General features: G+C 39.3%; 2 pseudogenes; both read left to right on the forward strand.

Moving 5' to 3' along the window:
• Nucleotides 1-4,078, forward strand: LOC132618051 (protein HYPER-SENSITIVITY-RELATED 4-like; annotated as a pseudogene).
• A 2,290-nt stretch (nucleotides 4,079-6,368) lies between these two features.
• On the forward strand, nucleotides 6,369-7,884 carry LOC132620120 (protein HYPER-SENSITIVITY-RELATED 4-like; annotated as a pseudogene).
• Nucleotides 7,885-23,355: the final 15,471 nt, after the last annotated feature.

The following is a 23,355-nucleotide window of genomic DNA, read 5'->3' on the forward strand; positions in this document are numbered from 1 at the left end:
ATTTTTGTTATTTCCTTCACATGGTTTTCCTATAAAATTAGCATTTTCCTCAATTGCCATTACACCGTATTTGCCCTCACCTTCTTGTAGATCAGAAGAAATCAAGAATCAGCATATTGGTTACTGTTTTATCATACAATAGGCACATAACACCAACACTACTTAGCAAAATCTTGAACATCCACTAGCCAAAAAGCCCTTAAAAACATGTCCTCTTCATCAGCAGAATCGAAAATGGCCCTGGCCAAGACGGTTTTATCGACATTTGGTTCTGTTGTTGCGACAGCTATGTTGGTTCGCACTATAGTCCACGACTACATCCCACCGGAACTCCATTGGTATCTCTTCTTTGGACTCAGAAATATCTTCACTAAGTTCTCGAATCAGCTGACGGTGGTGATTGAAGAATTTGATGGCCTTGTCAACAACGAAATTTATGAAGCTGCTGCGATCTATTTGGGCAACAAGTTGTCCCCTAATATCCATCGACTCAAAGTCAGTAAGCCTGAGAAGGAGAAAAGTTTCAACATCGCGACGGAACGTAATGAGGAGGTAATGTCTTGCACATATATATAGTGATAATTGAATGTTATAGTAGTAATTGTTATCGGGAAAGGTTTGGTCTAAACCAGTGTTTTAAAAGGCGGGGGCGTAAGGCGAGGCGTTTTATGTCTGCCTCAGCGAGGCGTAAGCCCCGAGGCACGAGGCGTAAGCCTCATGGGACTTTAATTTTTAGTATTTTATAAAATGATATAATTATAATAAATACTTTTAAATTGGTTAAATAACGTAAAAAATTGAAGAAAATAATAAATAAGTGATATATAATATATATATATATATACACACACACACATATACATACTCCACCCCGACAAAAAAACTAATTAGAACAATCTATTATACGTACTTACAAGTATAAGTGACTGCTCGTTACTTTTTTGAAATAGTAGAAGACAAGATAAATAATTGGAAAAGAACATATATTAGGCATTCTAGCAATAAAAAAAGGTCTTGACTTTTAAATTTAATGTTTCAGTTCCTTTTTAAAATATTTGAGTAATTACATGTTGACTTTTGAAAATTTGGGCATTATACTAAGGACTTATTTAACAAATTTCGTTTTAGTTTGAAGAAGTTTTCTGGACTTACGCTCCAACAAAAAAAAAACTCGCCCCAAACGCCTAGGCTTACGCCCCAACAAAAAAAAACTCGCCCCAAACGCCTGAGCGTACGCCCCAAATTGCTGGGCGTACGCCTTTGGGGACTTGCGCCCCGACCCATCGCCCCAAGGCATTTTTGGTACGCCTCGCCCCGGGGCTCGCCCCGAGGCTCGCCTCAAAAACGCCTTTTAAAACACTGGTCTAAACTAGAAGATATGTTGCTCGGACTTTTCAAACATAGTCACTACTGAAAGAACAGGAATTAACGACGGACAATTGTATCTAAACAACAAAATCCGTTGCTAATGCTACTTAGCGAGAGATTGTCAAAATATTCTATTAGCTACTAGTTATTTGGCAACAAATTAGCAATGAAATTCGAAGCTAATTCCATTTATTTTTGTACTGATTGTCGAGTGTGTGTCGGATCCTTCAAAAGATATGTAGTTTTGGAGAATTCGACATGAGCCGACAACATTTTTTTAGAGTCCGATCAACATAGACTAGAAGTAGTATGCAATTTACTTAATTTTTTTATTGTTAAATGTGCACAAGAAACAACATAAAAGTAAAGAATGTGTTCCTATGTATAGATACGCTGATATAATTTCTAATTTCATGATAAACTGGTTAAATTAAACTATGTATAATTTTAAATAGGGATATGGTCTCCAGATCAGACATATGATAGTTGTTTTCTAATAATCCACCATTAGAAATGTGAAAATCACCTTCTCTAAAATTCATGTCTTGATTTGAAAGATCGTCGCTATCAGGGTGGGAAGCCAGCCTTAAAGTTACGAGTTCGGCAGAATTCGAGTAGTTTTGGCTTAAACTCTTATTTTATAGTTATAAATAATTTGTCCAGAATCCAATAAGTAAATAAAAATTGTTGTTCCAACAGGTGACAGATACTTATAATGGACAAACATTCAAGTGGATTTGGCTCTGCGGACAAACAGAATCTGAAATCAGGTCATTTGAATTGACATTTCACAAGAAAAACAAGGACCTTGTGCTTAATTCTTACTTGCCATACATCATGAAAGAAGCAAAATTGCAAAAACACGAAAACAAGACGATCAAGATTCACACTGTGGATTACCAAGGCATGTGCCATTTACGTGACATGTGGAAGCCGGTGAATCTTGATCATCCCGCCACTTTTAAGACAATCGCGATGGAATTGGACCAGAAAGACATGATCTTGAAGGTTTTGGAGAGATTTGTGAAGAGAAAAGATTATTATAGGAAAGTGGGAAAGGCATGGAAAAGAGGGTATTTGTTGTTTGGTCCTCCAGGGACGGGGAAATCTAGTTTAATTGCTGCGATGGCTAATTATTTGAACTTTGATATATATGATTTGGAGTTGACTGCGCTGAGGGGAAATTCAGAGTTAAGGAAGTTGCTTGTTGCCACGGCCAATAAGTCTATTTTGGTGGTGGAGGACATTGATTGTACCATTGACTTGCAAGATAATTTGGCTAATCGAGCTGTTGTTGTTCGTTCAAATGGTTTTCATCAGCCAGAAAGCAAGGTAAATAGTTTTTTATTTTCCATTTCTTTTCTCACTACTACTATATTCCTCCTAGCTAGTTATAGACATAAGTTATATTACGATGTGAAGAATTTTTATGCTATCAGTAATGTTTAACCCGATTATAACAAATTGATTATAACAAATTATTTACTTTTTTCCTAAGATTATCAATCTAAAAAGCAATTTCACGTCCTAGCTCACTCACACTCAATTTTTGCACCAAATCAATCAAAGTAAGACGTGTTTATGTCATACGTACATTTATCTCTTAATCATGTTTAAGTGCTATATCTTCTTACTTTAATTACTAACTACTAAATTTAGTCACTTGATTTTGATAAACACTAGGCACGGATAAGGTATTTATCGACATCACAACACGACTGAGTGTGTGAAAGATTTCTTATGCTATTAGGTCGTATAAAAGAAAGTTACGGGTAACTATCTATAAAAGTGGATTACTAATCTGAAAAGTAAGATAAAATACTTGCTACAATATGTTAAAATACTCTGATAGTGATTTTTTTTTTTGTACATATACGGCATATAAGTTACATCATTTTCTTAATATTTGACAAAAGTTAAAAACCAAAAAGAATTGAACATGGTGTTGGTGTATAGTCCATGCTTTCTTAACTTATTGTTTATTGCAGGTGACCTTATCTGGTTTACTGAATTTCATCGATGGACTATGATCGAGCTGTGGAGACGTAAGAATCATAATTTTCACAACAAATCACATAGAGAAACTCGACCCTGCACTATTACGGCCTGGTAGAATGGACGTGCACATTCACATGGCATATTGCACACCTTGTGGCTTTAAACTTCTTGCTACTCATTACTTGGGAAGTAAAGATCATAAATTGTTCAAAGAAATTGAAGAGCTAATTGACATAGCCAATGTGACACCAGCAGAAGTGGCAGAGCAATTATTGAAGGAAGATGAAGTGGAGGATGCACTTAAGGGGTTGATTAATTTTCTTCACAAAAGGATAAAAGAGAAGGAAGAGGAAAAGGCAAAGAAAGTAGAAATAACCGAAGTGGAGTCTGTTGACGAGAAGAAGGAAAATGATGGCAATGGGATTAAAGGAAATGAGGAAGAAAAGGGATTGCCAAATGGGGAAGTAAAAACTACATAGAAGGAAAAAAAGCCTTCCATAGAATATGACACCATATTTCCTTATTAATCATAAAGGAGTCTATCTAATCGATGGTACAATATTATATAAAAATTGCAGTGAAAATACATATTACTTGATTATAATTATAATGTAATTTATAACAATACATAATTAATAGATATCGTGATTTCATTAATTTGATGTAACATCAAGTATGTTTTCTCTCCTTAGGGACCAAGTATTGACTATCAATTTACCAGACAATGTACTATCATTTTCTTCTTTTGTCAGTATATGTAAACAACGTCTTCGCTCCTTAAGGACCGAGTAGTCTGTCCTCTTAAGAATACTATTATGTATTTATACTGATTAATTTCAAATGCAATTTTTTACAACTTCAATCTCATTTATCCGAAGTTATTTTCGAAATAGCTAGACATGTAAAAATTCGTGAACTTAGACCACGACTTAAATAGGAATTCATACTTCACTGGTTCTCTCATGCAAATGCCCCGAGTAGAGTCCACATCTTGCAAGACAAGGGTCATTTGCACAAATGTCCCAATTTCAGGGTGGTATTTAATTTTTGGCCCTCAAAATTTTTGGTCTTTAATTTTGCCTTTCAGCACTTTTCGCGCGACATAAGTTTATATTTCATTCCACAAGTTATGCCGGACACGGCAAAACTTTCAAAACTCAACATAAAAATGACCAAAAACACATCAAACTCCACAAAATAGGCACGTTATTTAACTCAAAAAGATAAAGAACATATGCCCTAAAAAGCAGAACTCCAGTTTATGAACACTACAACAAATTATGAAAATATCACACAACGTATGCTGCATAACTTAATTCCTATAGAACGTATGCGGAGCAAAGCAAAAGTTCAGTTTCTGAAGGTAAGTATCACAGAAGTTATGTCGAGTGAAGCAAGTCTGATTATTTTCATTCGTGCCAAATTAAAGTCTGCCAATCCAGTAAGACATGTAAACAATTTAACTAGATAGATAGATTGAAGATAATATCAAATCATTCCAAGGCATAACTTGTGAACAATTGAATAACACAAATTAGTCTTGCTAATCGGCAAACTTGTGAACAATTTAAAGATAAGTACAATGAAGATTGAACTTAAAGTCATGTCCCACTCGACATAACTTGCGCACAATGCAAGCTTACCTATCCGGCAAGACTTATGAATGATTTAAAGATAGGTAGAATAAAGATTGTATTAAGAATCGGGCTTGCCCGGCATGACTTGTGAACAAGGTAAGTTTTGCCAATTCGGCAAGATATGTGAACAGTTTAAAGATAAATTGAAGGCAGTGAACAGTTCAAATAGAGTTAAATATCAACGAGAAATAATCCTATTTGTATTTATAATTACCCAAACAAATTTTAGACGGGTCGGAACATGACTATTGATTAATTTTCTTCGTTTCTAGCGCGTTAAACTTGAACATATCCATCAATTTAACACCCCTATTTACACTTCAGAGAGTCCCTATTTAATTTAGAGTCAAGTCAAGAGAATAATAAATACACTAGTTTTCTGGTGCTTATTGAGTAATCTGTGTGGTTTGACTAAAAGGAGTGCTAATTTTCAAAATTTGTAAAGTATTTAATTGCAATCCCGAAGCTTCTACGACTTATTTTCCAATAATCTCTGTTCATGTTGACTTCGCATTTTCCCTCATAATCTTTTATGAATTGGCAAATAGAAACATGTCATGCCAATAGTAGTAAAGTCCCGAATTTCGTTAAGGCATTCAAAATTTACTATAATATGTGTCCCTGCACTCAAAAAGTAATATTTGTCCTATAAACACCCTATAAAGATGTTCAACTGACCATCCATCGTCTGTTGTAACTCTGCTATGTAGACATTGCAACCGATTTATTGGCAAAAGACGTAATCCAATTAGCTTTATTCATGTTGACTCTGCATTTTCCCAGTATTATCTTTTATGAATCGGCAAATAGAAATATGTCATGCCCATAGCAGTAAAGTAGGAATTTTAGGGTCTTCAAGATTTACTATAATACGTATGTCTGCGCGAATGTAATATTTGACTTATACAACTAATTTTTTTTTGCAAAAGGTGTTCAACTGACTATCTCTCGTCAGTTTGCTCTGCCCCGTAGATACTGCAGTTGCAATGTTGCAAACGTTAAATATAAGCAGTAGTGCAGATCTAGTCCTTAAGATATAGATTCACGTGAATCCAGTAACTTCTTTGAAGATCTTGTATTTGTATTAAGAAATTCTATTTTTGTTTAATAAATAGTTGACTGTGAAGTTTTTACTTATGTTAACTTACGTTAATTTTAGGAACCGGATTGGCCTCTCCGGCAACCACTGACTTGTAAGTTGTAAGTAACCCTTGAGCTGCAAGGAAATTATAGTCGGCACATTTTTTCAAAGTCTACATACTCAATACTAACTACTACAATTGTTTGTCTTTTTCCTAGTTCCTCTGCCCATTTCTTCCTTTGTTTTTGTTATTTTTTCACATGATTTTCCTATAAATTTAGCATTTTCCTCAATTGCCATTGCACCTATTTCCTTCACCTTCAAAGAAGAAGAAATCAAGAATCAACATATTGCTTACTATTTTTGTCACACATTAGGTACAGATATAACACTAATAGCAAAATCTAGAACAGCCACTAGCCAAAAAGCCCTTAAAACATGTCCTCTTCATCAGCAGAATCGAAAATGGCCTTAGCCAAGACGGTTTTATCGACAGTAGGCTCTGTTGCTGCGACAGCTATGTTGGTCCGTACGATAGTCCACGACTATATTCCACCGGAACTCCATGAGTATCTCTATTTTGGACTCAGAAATATCTTCACTAAGTTTTCAATTCAGCTGACGATGGTGATTGACGAATTTGATGGCCTTGTCAACAACGAAATTTATGAAACTGCTGCGATCTATTTTGGCAACAAGTTGTCCCCTAACATCCATCGACTCAAAGTCAGCAGAAGGAGAAGAATTTCAACATCGCCATGGAACGTAATGAGGAGGTACACACATACACATGTTAATTGTTATAATAGTTGTTATCTTGGCCTAAATTAGAAATAGTGTGCTAATGTTTAAAGTTAAATGCGCATAAAAGAATTGTGTGTTTTATGTGTAGACAGGCTCATATAGTTTCTAATTTAATGATAAACTAGCAAAATTAGAAACGAAGAACTATCTGTACTCATAAATAGGGGTATAGTCTCTGGATCAGACATATGATTTTTTTCTTCTAATAGTCCATGATAAGAAAAGTGAAAATCACCTTCTCTAAAGATTCATGTCTTGACCTGAAAGATAGTCTGTATCATGGGCGAAGACAGCCTTAAAGCTATGGGTTCTTACAACTCAGTAGTTTTGGCTTAAACTTTGTATTTGTATTGAGAGTTCATTTATATGTATTTAGTAAGCACTAATAGTTGTGATTTAGAACTCATAAACTAAAAATTCTGGATCTACCTTTGGATTCCGTATTGATGAGTTCAATTAAGCTTCCACATTTAATTTACTTTCTTGATAATTTGACATAAGAAATATTGTATAGATGATGATTTTTAATCGTAAGATTTTATTCCAACAGGTGACAGATGTTTACAATGGACAAACATTCAAGTGGATTTGGCTTTGCAGACAAACAGAGTCTAAACACTTCTACAATCCCAGGGACATGAATTCCACACTAAAATCTGAGTCAGGTCCTTTGAATTGACACCTCACAAGAAAAACAAAGACCTTGTCCTTAATTCTTACTTGCCATATATCATGAAAGAAGCAAAATTACAAAAACACGAAAACAAGACGATCAAGATTCACACTGTGGATTATGAAGGCATGTGCCGTTTACGTGACATGTGGAAGCCCATGAATCTTGATCATCCCGCCACTTTTGAGACAATCGTGACGGAAACAGACCAAAAGGCCATGATCTTGAAGGATTTGGAGAGATTTGTGAAGAGGAAAGAGTATTATAGGACAGTGGGAAAGGCATGGAAAAGGGGTTGATTAATTTTCTTCACAAAAAGATAAACGAGAAGGAAGAGGAAAAGGCTAAGAAAGTGGCAATAACTCAAGTGGAGTCAGTTGATGAGAAGAAAGAAAGTGATGATAATGATTGAGATTAAAGAAAAGGGATTGCCAAATGGGGACAGGGGAAGTAAAAACTACATAGAAGGAAAAAAAGCCTTTCATAGAATATGACACCATATTTCCTTATAAATCATGAAGGAGTCTATCTAATCGATGGTACAATAAAAATTGCAGTGAAAATACATATTACTTGATTATAATTATAATGTAATTTATACCTATATATAATAAATAGATATCTTGTATTCATTAATTTGATATAAACATCAAGTATGTCTTCTCTCCTTAAGAACCAAGTATTGACTATCATTTGTGCACACCCAAAGTTGGAGGGCATACTTGCTAGCTGAGGCCAAGTTTGAGGGATCTGTTTATGTATTATGTCAATTATATTTCTTAGCATTAAATTGATAAAATTTATACAACCTTTGAGGTATAGCTAGGACTAAAGGTGACAAAATTAGCCCATGAAGACATAACGCTCCCAATCCGTTCAAGTTTGGGTTGGTTATTGACCCGCTCATTTATTAGCTCAGCCCATAAAAAATTTGGCTAATATGTAGCCCAAATTGACTGATGAGAAATCTTGTCTCTATTTGATATGTTATATATCATCACAATAAAGAAAAGTTTTTTTTATAAGGTACTTAAAAATAATAAAAGAGAAAATATAACAATTAAAACTTAGTAAGAATTGGACAGGTTGTATTATGACCCGCATTTTAGTCTATTTTAGGCAAAATAACTTTTGAGTGGGCCAACCCAGCCCATTATGACTCGCCCAAACTCAGCCTGACCCGGCCATTTGACACCTCTAGCTAGGACATGCCGTTGAGATCTTTAAGGGTGTAATCTTCCAGCTAAGTTGTTTTCAAGTATTTGCAATTGCTCTTCTTGTAAGTTGTGATAGTTGCGGGGCCGCGCTAAGTGGAGGCCTATTCAATTGAATCCCCTTCATTGAAAAATTATGATGTACAAATATAGGGCAGAAATATTTTTTATATATACGAATTATTGAATCCTCTTGAAATTATTGTAGGTAGGATTTGCCGGACTACATTGAATGAGTTCTATACGAACTTATAGTTTCTGTGAAGATGTGAAAAGTGTAAACTTTCTTCGGGCTCCATATTGTTACTCCTCTCGCATGTAACCCAAAGTTGGACTGCAAGATTATTCATTACCATGTTAATGTAACTATTTTAGGGCATGGTGTGGGTCATATATAAAAAGTAAACCTGAAAGACTTTGCTCAAGAAATTTAAAACTAGTACTAGGACTTATTATGTAGCTATAGCAGATCTTAAACACATACAAGTCTTTTCAGTTTTAAAAAAACTTTTCCCCACCACAATTTGAGGTACATAATTCCCTGACGATGTCCTCTAAAGTATTATTTACAATCAACTTGGGATAATAGATATATGTCAATTGATCATTATTGTCTATAAGAACATCGCAACAAATTATCATTAGGACAAGCTCAGTGTAGTGAAGATATGCAAGTCTGCTAATCTAGTAAGACATGTAAACAATTTAACTAGATAGGTAGATTGAAGACAATATCAAATCATTCGAAGGCATAACTTGTGAACAATTGAATAACACAAATTAATCTTGCCAATCGACAAACTTGTGAACAACTGAAAACACAAATTAGTCTTGTCAATCGGCAAACTTGTTAACAATTTAAACATAAGTAGAATGAAGATTGAACTTAAAGTCATGTCCCACCCGACATAACTTGTGAAAAATGCAAGTTTACCAATCCGACAAGATTTATGAATGATTTAAAGCTCCCTCTGTCTCAATTTATGTGATACACTTTTCTTTTTAGTTTGTCCAAACAAAAATGATACATTTCTATACGTAGAAATAATTCAAGAGAAAATACATCATTACTCCCCTTAACTTGCACCTTATTTTCAAGAAGACACCCTAACTTTGCGGGGATCATATTAGCCTCGAACAATTTTGAACTAATATTATTACCTATTTTTTCGGTCAATCTCAGTTTTAAGGCAAAAAGTGATTTTCATGCACCAATCCGATGGCCACGTGTCAAATGCCACAAATTACAAAAAATGAAAAATACTATCTTTTATAAATAAATAAATAAGACTTTCCAAACCTCTCCCCTTCCCTAACCTTCTTTACCAAACAACAATGACAGTACCGGAACTTCAGCCTTCATAAACGGAAATAAGAATCCGTTTTCCATTTTCCCTTTTGTGCTATTGTTACTGTGAATTTAGGAAAATTGTAATCATTTTATGCTGTTTCTCTATTCTTGATGTTATATAAATATATTTTTCTATTTTTCTATTCTTGATATTATATAACCACTACTCTCTCTCCTTTTTTCTTTTACCTTCTTATTACCTCTTCATCATCTCCGTCGAAAATAAACGCCGGTAGCGGTGAAACCCACGGCCAGCTAATAACGAAGGAGAAGGGAGAAACAAAAGAAAGAAATGAAAAGAAAAAGCAAAAAAGTAAAATAATAAGAGAAAAAAATAGAAAAATTTATATAAAGCCTGGACATAACCCCGCTGATGTGGCATGCCTCAAAAGCCATCATTTGCATTTATCCATTTTCTTAAAATTTTGTCTTTTAATCCTCTTATTAAAGTGCTCTAAAACTCATTAAACTCCTAAGCCGAACAGTCGCATCACTTCCAAGCGGTGAGGTCCAGCGTTTCGCATCAGTTACAAGCCGTGAAAACTGTTTCTTTTTCCACTAAAATCCCTATGTTGTATACATGCAAAACACTATCTCAACTATATAGTTTCAAATGCACGCATCAAATGTTGAGTTGCAATATCCATTTCTGGAAAATTCTTAAGAAAGTATTCCCTACGCAATGCTTCCGACAACATGGTTAGTGATGAGTCAAGAGTGTTTAATTGATGGAAAATTGGTTGCAGTATTGTAGTCCCTAAATTCATGCGGGAGAAACCTTTTGATTTTCTCCTTCTGAGGTTGTATTTGTATAATTATTCGCTTTGGCCAAGGAAAAGAAAGGAGATATTTAATTTTTTCAATGCAAAGGTTGGGGAAAACTAAACCACCCTACAAAACTCCTTTGCTTTCGATGCCGCTTTAAACGTCGGAAACCTACTTTACAAGCAGTGAAATCCAGCATTAGATGTGAGGATGAAGTTTTGGAAGCTAAGGTTAAAAGGTGAGTAACTTATACCCCATTCGTTACTTAAGAATGTGTTCTACCCTCTATTGAATTTTATTGAATTACTGGTGTATACGGTAAAAATCGGATTTATGCTAGACCGGTGAGACCGGGAATCGAGGGAAGAAAGAAACAAGCACGAGCATGAAGACTTTCTTTTGGACCGGAGGTATCGCACTAGAAGTGGTTGATCAGAAGAAAGCGAAGGAAATCGTTTGGTCCGGTTTCTCCATTGCCGAGTTGATCGTGGCCGTTAGTCCGGTTGATCGTAGCCGTTAGTCCGGGTGATCGTGGCCGTTACTCCGGGTGTTCAGTTACACAATTGCCACGCGTCAAGACCGTTCTGCCACATTGTACTGCCAATCGTACAGGTGTCAGACCGTACGACCCAACCTTATCCTTTCAGGGTTTTCTTTATTCAAAAGGGCTTTATGTTGTATAGAAGGCCCATAAGACAAAACTATAAATAAGAGGTATTTCCCTACTTTCAAGGGTTAACTTTTTCAGATCTAGAACATTGTAATAGCAAAATATACAAAATCTCTCCCTCTCTCTCTCTGATATTGGTTCCGATTTGTGTGTTCTTCTTTAGCTTTATTTGCTCATCCAATACTTACATATTATTTAATACATATATTTGATATAAATCATCAATTTCGATCCATTTGCTCACGGCAATCACACATATAGACACATATATATTGCAGCGAATCCGTATATATTTCCTACCAACCAAATAGATTAAAGTTCACCCACATATCCTATACCTCACTTACAAATTCAATTGATTACCTAAATTCGAGGTAAACAGTTTGGCGCCCACCGTGGGGCTAGGATAATAGTGGTCTTTGATCTTGGTTTCTATCTCCTACCCGTTAGGATCGAAAAAATCTTTTGTTCGTCTTTGTGAAAACGGACCAAATGGCAAAGAGTGGACAATCTGGTCACGTCAACAACAACGAGATTGTGACCGAAAATGAAGACAGTGGGCCACGGGGATTACCAGCAAATCCCGTCGACCCAAACCCTGTTAATTCGAGGGAGGTCCTCAACCAGCAAAACACCGTGAATCAGGAGAATGCCGCCCCACCGGCCACCGATCCTTTAAATACTCACAATTCAATTACTTTGTCCCGGACACAAGGCCGGAAAGTACCGGATACCCTGGATGATAATATTGACTTACGTTTAATTTTTGAAATGTTGCAGGAACAGAGGGCAACTATTGCCGAACAAGGAGTCGCAATAGCCCAGTTGCAAAGCAAAAATGATAAAATGACCCCGGAGAGGACGAAAGGTGTTGCCGAACCCAGAAGGGACAAGACGCGGATGGTCGAGAGTAATGGGTCTGGAGCTGGTTCATCCACCGAAGTTCTGAGAATGCTCGAAACATTGGCGAAGCGGGTAGACTCGACTGAGAAGAGGGTGGAAACATATAACTCTCGGATGGACCAGATCTTGGGGGCTCCGCCTATTCTGAAAGGACCAGATTCGAAGAGGTACATTCAGAGGCCCTTTCCTCCGAGTGCGGCTCCGAAATTGATCCCGAAGAGGTTCAAAATGCCGGATATCCAGAAATATGACGGGACAACTGACCCTCAGGAACACGTGACTTCATACACCTGTGCCATAAAAGGAAATGATGTTGAAGAGAATGAAATTGAATCCGTATTGCTAAAAACGTTTGGGGAAACTTTGTCGAAGGGAGCATTGACTTGGTACGACCATATGCCCGAGCATTCAATCACTTCTTTCGAAATGCTTGCCGATGCGTTCATTAAAGCTCATGCCGGTGCCAAAAAGGTGCAGGCCCGTAAGACGGATATTTTCCGTATAGCCCAAAGGGATAATGAGTTATTACGTGAATTTGTCAACCGATTTCAAAGGGAATGAATGGAGCTCCCTCCGATTCCGGAGGAATGGGCTGCACAAGCTTTCACCAAAGAGCTTAATCCTCGGAGCTCGACGACCTCATTCAAACTAAAGGAAAACTTGCTGGAATACGAGGCTGTGACCTGGGCGGATGTCCATAACAAATACAAATCAAAGATTCGGGTAGAGGATGACCAACTCGAGCTTCCCCCGGGGCCTGTGAATATCAACAAAAGCTCGGAGAGATAACGAAAAATTACGAGCCGGAGTCCAGACCATCGAGGGAAAGGTATCGGCCATACTCTTATTCGGAAAATCCAAGCTTCAGGTTGGAAAAGTCAAGGGTTGGCCTGAGTCAATTCTCCGGTCGGGGTGATAAACGGGCCGAGCGCCCGTCGAACAGTCGAGGTCTCTCATTTAGAAGTGATGTCGGAAGCTCGGCCAGCAACAAAGACTTGCCAAGGATATCGGAGTACAAATTCAACGTCAACACTTCGGACCTCGTCTCGGCTATTGCCGTATCGCAGAAGCAAGATGGCCGAGACCACTAAGGTCAGACCCGGGCCAACGGGACCCGAGCATGATGTGTAAATATCATGGAACCCATGGACACAGAACTGAGGACTGTCGCCAGCTAAGACAGGAGGTGGCTCGGTTACTAAAGAATGGCCACCTCCGAGAATTGCTAAGTGAACGAGCTATACGCCACTACAAGGAAAGGGAATCTCATAAACGGTCCGAACCAGTAGAACCTCGGCACATAATCAACATGATAATCGGGGGTACCGATACCCTTTGAAGGCCTGTGATGAAACGGACGAAGTTTTCCATTGTGCGTGAAAAGCGCAACCGGGATTGCTTACCCAAGGGTTCCATCTCTTTCAACAACGAGGATGCAGAAGGCATCATTAAACTACACAATGATGATTTGGTAATCTCTATTCTTATTTTTAAATCACAAGTTAAACATATTTTGATTGACCCAGGTAGCTCGGCCAACATCATCCGGTGGAGAGTGGTTGAACAGCTAAGGCTACTCGATCAGATCGTACCGGTAGCCCGAGTGCTCAGCGGGTTCAACATGGCGAGCGAAACCATGAAGGGGGAGATCTCTTTGCCGGTCAACATTGATGGCACTATCCAACAAACAGTGTTCTATGTAATCGAAGGAGATATGAAGTATAATGCATTGCTGGGTAGACCTTGGATACATAGCATGAGGGCTGTGCCATCGACATTACATCAGCTGCTAAAATTCCCGACCCCGGAGGGGATAAAAACCATCCGAGACGAACAGCCCGCTGCAAGGGAGATGTTCGCAGTCGAGAAAGCGTCACCTCTTCCCAAAAAACCGGATAAAAAAGGAGATGAGTCAACTAGGGCAAGGACTCCAAATAACAATTAAAGTACACGGGTTCGACAACGGAGCAGAAGGGGTTGGACTCGGGGTATGAAGAGGATGCTTTCGGTGTACCCAGATCATTCGTCTTGCCGGATGACTCGGATGCAACCAAGTCAACAGTAGAGGAGTTGGAGCAAATCATCTTGTTCAAATACCTACCGGATAAAAAGGTATACCTGGGCACGGGGTTAACCTCGGAGCTCAGGAACAAGTTAATTAAATTTCTTCAAGCTAATGCCGATTGTTTCACATGGTCCTATATAGATATGACAGGTGTGCCACCGGAAGTAGCAACTCACAAGCTCAGCCTGGACGGGAGGTTCCTGTTACACCTCAGAAAATCTTCCGTTAATGCATAAGTGAATGGGCTAGCGAAGGGTATGAGTATACGATATGTTCATGAGTAAGCGATGACGCTCGACGAACTCTAGATAAGATTTCAAAGATGTTAGAGATGGGGGAAGAAGATCGCCAAGAGAAGGCAAAGTATTTGATAAGTATCGGAAAGGAAATACGAGTAACGAGTTAGCGAGGCTTTAAGGATGTCTTGGAGAAGAGTGAAAACTTCCCTTAGATTGGTATTGAAGTGTTGAACAAGTGTTAAAAAGGTTCCATAAGGATTGGAAATCAAACGAGTCGACGAAACGGACTTCGTCACTGGGGATTATACGGCCAAACATACTGGCCGTATAATTTATACGGTCCGTATGTTTGGGACCGTATAATCAGCCCAGCAAGGCAAAAGTTTCTGGACCAAATGTACGACCAAACATACGGCCCGCACAATTTATACGGACCGTATGTTGGTTCGTATATTTGGTCGGGACAGATTTAGATCAATAAATGAAGGGGCCAAGTGTTATTTCATTTCACTTCTACATCACACCCCTTCTCTCTAAAAAATCTCTCTACATTTATTCCACAAATTTTCAAGGATATTTAGTGATCAACAACATAAATCAAGTGAATCAAGTGTAAGCAAACCCATTAAGGACCATTCAAGTCAAGAAATCTCATGGAGATAAACTAGGGTTTTTGCTCAAGTGGAGTATTATCAACTAAAGCTTGTTCCTACAACATCTAAGGTAATATTTATGATATTTCTATGTTGTTTAAGGTATTAAGAGTTGAAATGCTTGGATGGTAGAAGGGCATGGTAAAATGGGTCATGAATATGGAATAGTGTCATTTTGAGAAATAGTTTGAATTGAGTTATGGTTCTTGATGTGTTGTGATGTAAATACGATATAAATGACATTGAGAACATGAGATGAACAATGTATGTGAATGGGCGTAGTCGTGTGTATTATAGCCATGGATAAAAGTAATTGAAAGCAAATTGAGGAATGTGGATAATGTGGATGAATAATGACTATTGTTATGGTATTGTGAATGTATTATTGATGTTTGGGAGTTGAAATAAGTTATGAAAGGAATGTCGTATAAATAGAGGAGATGCTGCCCGATTTTCTCTAGCTTTAGCCATGTGTGCTAGTTGTCGATTCTAACGATAGTATGACCTTTAATGAAGGTATAAACGCAAGCGTTGAAAGAGAACGTGTAAGTGATATATAGTCGAACGAAAGGTATGTAAGGCTAACCCTTCTTTCATAAGACATGGTTCTTTGGCCTAACGTCTAAATCTTCTATAAGTCTATGATTTCTTCGAATGATTGACCTTCCGAGCTAGTAAGCTCACGATGCTTGGTGTGCTACGATAGTACTAAGTTCCTTGTATGACGAGTAGGCCTATAAGATAGATGTAATGATAATGACGATGACAGTGATAATGATAGTAATGATGATGAGAATAAAATGATGCTAAAGATGCTTATGAGATATGATATGTATGTGTGCCTATGAAGGGCTATAATAAGTCCCCGAGCTTATGATGCCGGGTAGAATATATGTATTTGAATATGTATAGAGTATGTATATGATTACGTAACGCGCGCACACCTCTGCAGATGGTACGGATAACCCTGATGCCTTGGTAGGGCCAGGTATGTATGACCTTGAGCCTGAGTTGGCCAAGTATGTATGAAACACCGAACCTTCATGGTCGGGCACGCTATGTATATATATATATATATATATATATATATATGTATATGCTAAGTATATGGCATAAATATGAGTACGAATGTGATTATGAATGGGAACAAGAATATGAATGCGAAAATGAATGTGAAGGTAACTAAGTACGGACACGGGTGTATGTACACGAATACGCAATAGAAATGGAATGTCCTTGTGGAACGCAAGTAAGTGCTATGACGATGATATTATTATCTCCCATGCTATGCTATCTCATATATTGAGTACTATGCTTCTATATTGTTGTTAATCATGCTTTACATACTCAGTACATTCTTCGTACTGACGTCCTTTTGTTTGTGGACGCTGCATCATGCCCGCAGATGGCTAGGGAGATAGACTAGATCCATAGCCTCATTATTTAAAGACTACATTGCGGAGCTCCATCTCATCCGGAGCCGCAACTTTTGGTATAGATTCTTTTGTGTACATATTTATGGGCATAGCGGGGTCCTGTCCCGCTCATGTGATATGTTATACCCTTCTTAGAGGCTCGTAGACATGTGTATGTGGTTATATGTGTTTGGCCTTGTCGGCCTATATTTTGTATATCATTTTGTTGGCCTCGTCGGCCCATGTATATTGATGTGGCATAGATGCCTATGATGATATAAGAAATGTTGTCGTCCAATGGGACTAGTATGATGGATGACTTGAATGCATGATTTGATTTACGGCTCACCTAGATGTTATGTGAAAGTATGTCAAGGGGGTGCCTGGGTGGGATAGCACCGGGTGCTCGTCGCGGCCCCTAGTCGGATCGTGACAGTTCCCCCCGGTGAAGCAGAAGAGAAGGCCCATGGCAGAGGCAAAACACGCCTTCGTAAAGGATGAGGTAACGATGCTTTTGAAATAGGCTTTATCCAGGAGGTAAAGTACCCGGACTGGCTAGCTAACGTAGTAGTGGTGCCGAAAAAAGGTAATAAATTTCGAATGTGCGTTGATTATAAGGATCTAAACAAAGCATGCCCGAAGGATTCATTTCCGTTGCCTCACATCGATAGAATGATCGATGCGACGGCCAGGCATGAGATGTTAAGTTTTCTCGATGCTTACTCCGGGTATAACCAAATTGGATGCACCCGGAGGATCAAGAGAAAACATCTTTTATTACCCGGTATGGGACTTACTGTTACAATGTCATGCCTTTCGAATTAAAAAATGCTGGTGCAACTTACCAATGCCTAGTTAATGGAATGTTCGAAGAACAAATAGGGAAAATAATAGAAGTTTATATGAGAAAATTCTCAAAATACCCCCCAACGTTTGACTAAAATCCCAACTAGACACCTAACCTTTGCGGGGGTCCTGTTACCCCCCTGGACAAATTTTTTCAGTATCAAAATGCGCCTTTTTTGCTGATGTGGCAGTCCAATCTGCCAACCCCCAAATATTAAATGGCAGTTTTCCACACGCGCCTGGCCCACGTTCCACGTGTTTAATTTCGCCCCATTTTTTTTATTAATTTCCCCCTTCCTCCATCCATCTACTCTTCTTCAAAAAAAAAAAAAACTCTCAATTTTCCATACTCCATTTTTAGTAAGGATCCGAAAACCCATGCCCAATTCTCCTTCATCTTCATCAACATCAACATCATCATCATCATCATCATCATCATCTTCATTAGGAGTTGAAAAAAAAAATCATACCAACTTCCTCAAATCTAATCCAAACAAACCCAAATGTGAAAGGAAGCTTCCTAACACCAAATAGAACAAAGTTCATCCATTAATTTGATCAAACAATCAAGAATTTAAAGAAACCCATTTGGTGTTCTTCATAGCTTTCTCCAAATTCCTAGCAATGGAGTTTAATTTTCTCCCCAAATCAACTCAAAGAATTAGTGCTTAAACAACTCCAACCAAGCAACAAGTAGCAACTCCAAACAAGCAACTTCCAATCAGATTTTCTTTAACAAGATTACATTTTTCAACCTTGTTTTTTTTTTTCCAGATTTTTCATTTTTTTTCTTCAGATTTTTCATTTTTTTTTTCCAGATTTTTCGTTTTTTTTTTCTTCAGATTTTCTTTTTTCGTTTAACAAGATTAGATTTTCGTGGGGGGTATTATTTTTTATGTTTTATGAATTTATAATGGATATTATTTTGACAAAAAAATGGAGATGGGTATTAAATAGGATGAGGAAGAAGATGAAGTAGCCTAAAAATGGAGGGAGTTCAAAATTAATCTGTGTGGCAGCTGAGTTGGCGCTCCAAAACATGTCAGATGCTATTTTTTAAAGGCTGTCACGCGCCACTGGGCGGTGCATTCACGCTCTTGTCCACATCAGCAAAAAAAAGGGCATTTTTATTCTGAAAAAATTTGTCCAAGGGGGTAATAGGACCCCCGCAAAGGTTAGGTGTGTAGTTGGGATTTTGGTCAAACGTTGGGGGGTATTTTGAGTATTTTCTCAAGTTTATATTGACGACATGGTGGTCAAGTCCCTGGAAACAGAGGACTATTTCAAACATTTTCTGGAAACCTTCGATGTACTCCGCAAGTACAACATGAAGCTTAACCCGAAAAAATATGCCTTCGGTGTCCGTTCTGGTAAATTTTTGGGTTTCATGGTGTCAAACCGGGGGATTGAAATCAACCCAGATAAGATCAAAGCATTCAAGGATATTGAGGTGGTAAATAACGTCTAAGGAGTGCAGAGGCTCACCGGAAGAATAACGGCGCTGACTCGTTTCATATCGAGGTCCTCGGATAAGAGTCACCGCTTTTTCTCCTTACTAAGGAAGAAGAATGACTTCGTTTGGACACCGGAGTGTCAAAGAGCTTTGCAAGAATTGAAAAGGTACTTGTTCAGCCCGCCGCTACTGCACACACCGAAAGCGGACGAGCAGCTTTTTCTCTACCTTACCGTCTCCGAGGTAGCGGTAAGTGGTGTTTTGGTCCAAGAAGAATCAGGTATGCAATTCCCTATATATTATGTGAGTAGAACTTTAGGGGATGCGGAGACCCGTTATCCCCACCTGGAAAAGTTGGCATTAGCATTGGTAAGTGCTTCTAGAAAGCTCAAGCCTTACTTTCAATGCCATCCGATATGTGTCGTGACTACTTACCCCCTAAAGAACATCATGCATAAACCAGAATTATCAGGTAGACTAATTAAATGGGCCGTAAATATTAGCGGATATGATATCGAATACAAGCCTCGGACGACCATCAAGTCCCAGATCTTGGCCGATTTTGTGGCGGACTTCACCCCAGCTATGGTCCCCGAGGTTGAGAAAGAACTTCTGCTAACCTCGGGAAAAGCTTCGGGTATTTGGTCGCTACACACGGACGGGGCCTCGAACCTCAAAGGTTCCGGGCTAGGAATCGTCCTTAGAACTCCCGCAGGGGATGCCGTTCTACAATCCATTAGAACTGTTAAATTGACTAACAATGATACCGAGTATGAGACTATGATTGCAGGTTTGGAATTAGCCCGGAGTATGGGGGCAGAAATAATTGAAGCAAAGTGCGACTCTCTCTTGGTCGTTAACCAGGTGAATGGCATCTTCGAGGTCAAGGACGAACGGATGCAAAGGTATCTGGAAAAAATCCAAGTGATACTACACCGGTTTAAAGAATGGACCATGCAGCATGTACCCAGGGAGCAGAATAGCGAAGCCGATGCATTGGCCAATTTGGGATCTTCAGTCGAAGGGGAAGAAATCAACCCTGGGACTATGGTGCACTTGATGAATTCAGCGATAGAAAACGGACATGCTGAAATAAACACAATGGGTTTAACTTGGGATTGGCGCAACAAGTACATCGACTACTTGCGAGATGGAAAGCTCCCGAGTGACCCAAAAGAATCACGATCACTAAGGACAAAAGTTGCGCGTTTCTGCTTGGTAGACGGCCAATTGTATCGACGGTCTTTCTTCGGAGCACTGGCCAAGTGTTTGGGTCCCGGAGAAATGGAGTATGTGATGAGAGAAGTACACGAGGGGACCTGCGGCAATCACTCTGGTGCTGAAGCCTTTGGTCCAAAAAATTATCAGAGCCGGTTACTGCTGGAACCGGATGGAGGAAGATTCGAAGAATTTTGTCTGGAAATGTGACGGGTGTCAAAGACATGCCCCGATGATTCATCATCCCGGGGAGTTGCTGCATTCGGTGATGTCACCTTGGCCCTTCATGAAGTGGGGAATGGACATTGTTAGTCCATTGCCATGGGCACCAGGTAAGGCCCGTTTTATTTTGTTTATGACTGACTATTTGTCCAAATGGGTTGAAGAGCAGGCCTTCGAAAAAATTAGAGAGAAGGAGGTTATTGACTTCATATGGGACCACATTATTTTTCGTTTCCGCAACCCGGCCGAGATAACTTGTGATAATGGTCCTCAGTTCGTTGGCGGAAAAGTCAATGATTTCCTCGAAGGGTTGGAGATCAAGAAAATCGTATCAACTCCATATCACCCGTGTGCGAACGGACAGGCGGAATCCACGAATAAAACAATAATTCAAAATTAGAGGAAAAGACTTGAAACGTCAAAGCATCACTAGAGGGAAGTACTACCGGAGGTATTGTGGGCTTACAGAACCACATCGAAATTAAGCACGGGAGAAACACCTTTCTCGTTGGTCTACGAGGCCGAAGCCCTCATTCCCGTAGAAGTTGGTGAACCGAGTCTCCGGTTCAGGTACTCCACCGAGGAGTCAAATGAGGAAGCTATGGCCGTAAAACTCGATCTCACGGATGAACTTCGCGAAAACGCGTTGGTCCGTATTGCAGCCCAGAAGCAGAGAGTGGAAAGTTACTACAACCGGAGGGCCAATTTTCGACATTTCTAAGTTGGGGACTTAGTGCTTCGGAAAGTTACCTTGAACGCCAAGAATCCCAACGATGGAAAACTGGGTCCGAACTGGGAAGGCCGTACATTATAACCGAGGTAACGGGCAAAGGATCGTATCAGCTGGAATCCATGGACGGTTAACGGTTGCGCAATAACTGCAATGTGGCTCATTTGAAGTGATACTACTCCTAAAGAAGTCAAGCACCGGATAAAGTTAGGAGCAAGGTCTGAAAACATGTGTTGCATTCTTTTCCTTAGTACGATTTTGTCCCAAAATGGGTTTTCCAACAAGGTTTTTAATAAGACAACAAGTACAACGTGTTACTTGATAAAGACGAGGATAAGCGTCCGGAAACTCGGGGCCACACCCGACGAGTGGGGACTTGATAGTGCTTACCCGATCTTGCAGCTCGGATAAGCACTAGAGGACTACTATGCCCACATCGAGGTTTACCCCGGTTAGTCGAAAACGGAGGAGCTTAACAAACCAAAACCGGACCTTGTGTATTAGGTTTCGATGTAAGGACCAAACGATCAGAATGAATCGTGTCCACTTAGTATTTGCTACGGCAAAAACAAAACCGGACCTTCTACATTAGATTTCGATGTAAGGACCAAATGATCAGAATGAATCGTGTCCATTTAGTATTTGCTGTGGCAAAAACAGAAGGAAACGGAAAAAATTCTTATATCATGTACGTACAAATATTTGCAATACAAAGATTATTGGAAGTTCGGATTATTGCATTTCGGATATGTCTTCTTGTTAAAACACCCTATCCCGGTGATTACCGCCATATTTCGGCACCGCTTTATTCATATACCCTACTCCGGGCAGTACAGTCGAAATTCGACAAAGGCAACAAGGTCACAATGATCCGAGCCAAAATCTTTAACACCTTCGAATGGGGACTGCTACATCAGAATTTGCTAAGACTGGGATTCAGGTGTCCGAACCTAATCTATGATAAGTGAATAGCCAAAAAAATATCGGCCCTAAAAATGCCTAACGTGATTCGAGGACGTCTGAATTCACAAAGCATAGACAAGTCCCACGAGCAAACCACTCGATCAAATTCCCGGACAAAACGTACCGGACGAATAGAAAAGCCAATATTCAAGCACAGTCCAAAATAATGACTTCGAGTCTCTACTTGTCCTTAAAACGGACCGACAATTCGGGCAAAAGACATAACAAGCATTCAAGCAAAAGAATAAAGAAAGTCAAGAAAAATGCACATTCCATATATGTAAGGTTTTTTACACCTGAAATCCCTACGAAGTTGAAAAACAAAAATCAAGCCAAAAAGACAAAAGACAAAATAAAGGCTAAATACAGGCCCTGGTCTATCCGGTGTGACTGGATCCAGAATGTTCGGATACTGTCCGCTCGGAATCTTCGGAGTTAGTATCGAGGGCTCTCTTAGCTTCTTCCTCGACCCTTTTAGCTTCGAGTATCAGGGCCGGGAGATACGCAAAGCCATGCTCGGCTTGCTCAAGGGTGGCCCTCCGAGACTTCCACCGTTCATACTCCACCGCAATCATGGTATGAGTCTCGGCAACCTCTATACTCCTAAGGGCTTCTGCCAAATCGGCCTCAGCCTGGGCCAGCTTGGCCACTAGTTCAATCCTCTCTTCATCAAGGACTCTTTAGATTTGAGTGGCCGACTCGAGCTTGGCTTTGAGAAGGTCATTAGCCTCGTCCGTCTCCTCGAGTTCGGTTTTCAGCTCGTCACATATCCGGGCCCTGTCCTCGGCCTTTTGCTCGAACACCCTCATCATCTCCTTGTACTTAGAACTCTTAGATTCAAGCAGCCGATACCTCTCGGCCATGTTCACGGCATCAGACTTGACCTAGTCAAGCTCCCCCCGGAGTTGAGAGATAGTGGTTTCGAGCTCACCAAGCCTCGAAGAAAAATGAGTGTTGTCTTGGCTAAGGCTGACCTTGTCCGCTTCTAGAAGCCGATTTTTCTCGATCATCTCGGCCAATTCATTCTTTAACCGAAGGTTTTCGGCCTTCGCTGCGTCGAGCTCGGGTTGAAGGTTGGAAAGAGCAA

This window comes from Lycium barbarum, chromosome 11, assembly GCF_019175385.1.
Source record: "Lycium barbarum isolate Lr01 chromosome 11, ASM1917538v2, whole genome shotgun sequence".
NCBI classification, from domain to species: domain Eukaryota; kingdom Viridiplantae; phylum Streptophyta; class Magnoliopsida; order Solanales; family Solanaceae; genus Lycium; species Lycium barbarum.